This window comes from Vespa mandarinia, chromosome 1 (genome assembly GCF_050613455.1).
Source record: "Vespa mandarinia isolate Hongniang chromosome 1, ASM5061345v1, whole genome shotgun sequence".
Classification (NCBI taxonomy): Eukaryota; Metazoa; Arthropoda; class Insecta; order Hymenoptera; family Vespidae; genus Vespa; species Vespa mandarinia.
In genome coordinates this window covers 19,062,501-19,065,000 of record NC_140810.1, presented here as the reverse complement: position 1 = coordinate 19,065,000, position 2,500 = coordinate 19,062,501, and the positions used below count along the sequence as shown (strand labels likewise).

Sequence of the window (2,500 nt, the reverse complement as noted above, 5' to 3'; positions counted from 1 at the left end):
AAGATGCACCACGTTCTGGAAGGCCGGTTGAAGCTGATAAAGACACGATAAAGGCATTAGTTGATGCAAACCGGCGAATAACAACTCGTGAGATCGGTGAAAGATTGAATTTATCAAATTCAACTGTTTATGACCACTTGAAAAACTTGGGTTTAACCTCGAAGCTCGATATATGGGTTCCCCATGTTCTCACGGAGAGAAATTTGTGTCGTCGCGTTGACGTCTGTGATTCGCTTCTCAAACGTCACGAAAATGATCCATTTTTGAAGCGCATCATTACTGGGGATGAAAAATGGGTTGTATATAACAACGTCAAACGCAAGAGATCATGGAGCAAAAAAGATAAATCAGCTCAAAACGTTTCTAAAGCCAATGTTCATCAAAAAAAGGTGAAGCTCTCTGTTTGGTGGGATTTTAAAGGAATCGTATTTTTTGAGATTTTACCGGATAACACAACAATTAATTCGGAAGTCTATTGTCATCAGCTGGACAAACTGAATGATGCACTTCAACAGAAAAGGCCAGAATTAATCAACAGAAAAGGTGTAGTGTTCCACCAAGATAATGCGATGCCTCATACAAGTTTGGTCATTCGCCAAAAACTTTTACAACTTGAATGGGATATAATGCCACACCCATCATATTCTCCAGATCTGGCACCTTCGGATTATTATTTGTTCCGATTACTGCAAAATTTTTTAGACGGTAAAACCTTCACTTCAAATGAGGAGGTCAAAAATCACCTCGATCAGTTTTTTGCCAGCAAAGACAAAAAGTTTTATGAGCGTGGAATAATGCTACTACCAGAAAGATGGCAGAAGATATTGGACCAGAATGGCCAATATATAATTTAATAAAATATTTGTTTATTATACGAAAATTATATATATATATATTGGGTTGGCAACTAAGTGATTGCGGATTTTGCCGATAGATGGACTTTACACTTTCCGCAATGACTTAGTTGCCAACCCATACTATAATATTGTACATATATATTTTACTCAGGGAAAAAGAAATCCATTATTTTTTTGGTAGATGGCTGTAGTGATCGATATCTCGTGAAGTATCGATCAAACAATTTCAGATTTATGCTCGTTGTCAAGGTGGACATTTTACATTCAAAAAATTCTTTTGCTGTTTTTTTGTTTGATTCATTCAGTTGTGAGTTACAGGGCGTTTTAAAAATGAAAGTCCAACAAAGAGAAAATTTGGTATATTACATTTTTTTTTTTTTTTTTTTTTTATAAAGACGAAAATGCAAGCCAGGCGGCTGAAGAAATGAGTCACATATGACAATATTCAGCGAAAACGATCGCGGTCAAAGTTCGGTGAAGCAGCTCAAATTTGACTTGTGGGACTTGTAAAGGAATCACTTATTATGAGTTTCTTCCATATGGCCAAACACTACATTCGGATCTCTACTGTCAACAAAACTGGACCATTTGAAGCTAGTGATTGACCAGAAACTGCTAGAATTGACCAACAGAAGAGTTGTGTTGTTTTCCATAAGGACAAGGCCAGGCCATATATGTCTGTAAGTGACTCGCCAGAAACTCCGGGAGCTTGGTTGGGAAGTTTTAATGCATCCACCATATAATCCGAATTTGGCAACAAACGATTTACCATCTTTTTCTCGCATTGCAAAACTTCCTGAGTAATAAGAAATTGGCATCAAGAGAAGAAACTCTAGAAATCGAGAAAATCGATTACTAGAGTTTTTCGCCAATAAGGACGAAGACTATGAGAGAGAGAGAGAGAGGCCATTATGATGAAGCTACCTTTAAAATGGCAACAAATTATAGAACAAAACTATGCATATTTGACCCGTTCTTGACTTCAAGAAGCTCTAGCGAAGCATATATCTCGTTGGTTCTCTCACGAGATACGAATCTATATATGCGATTCATGCTAAACGCGTAAACCTTCATGCCAAAGGATATCCACGTTGTGTATTCTTGAGGAAAAACGTTATTATTATCATTATAAAATTCAACGGTCCTTTTTAGGGCTAACATTTTTATGTACGTTCGAGGAATCAGGTTTTTCCTTTTACTCTAAAGTCACAATTGATCTTAATATGCATCTTAGCAAGTATATTATGTAAAAACATTTATGTTATACGTCATACAAAAAATAAAATAGATAAAGAATTCCCTTTCCCTCCCCCTCCTCGCCCTTCCGCCGACCGCTCTACATATTTTTCACAGTGGTCGATTAAAATTTCTTATTTTTCCTTTTTCTCTTTTTTTTTCTTTTTTTTTTATCACGCATGCATTGCTCGTATTTATATATTCGCTGATACGATAAAAATTATCAAAAGAAAAGTTAATAAGGTTCACTTTTTTTTATGTATACAGTTATTGCATTCATTAATTGATCATTCAGTATATAGTATTATTTTCTTCGTTCAATTCTATGCTTTTATATAAATGTTCGCTATTTTATGTTTCATTAGTTTGAATTAACGTATTATTTGATTTTGTCGCGTGATAAGAAG

At 35.3% G+C, this 2,500-nt stretch overlaps 1 protein-coding gene across 3 annotated transcripts in view; it reads left to right on the top strand.

The window, feature by feature from the left end:
* Positions 1-2,500, top strand: part of LOC118447448 (uncharacterized) — a 14,092-nt gene that overhangs the window by 3,530 nt on the left and 8,062 nt on the right. For 2 of the 3 annotated variants that reach the window (XR_014982055.1, XM_085656452.1), the window contains exon 1: positions 2,345-2,500. This exon is cut by the window's right edge and continues 326 nt beyond it. The exons of the other annotated variant lie outside the window; for it this stretch is intronic. The gene's annotated coding sequence lies outside the window, so the exon portion shown is untranslated. Of the gene's footprint in view, positions 1-2,344 lie in introns of those variants that run through there. 3 annotated transcript variants of the gene reach the window in all.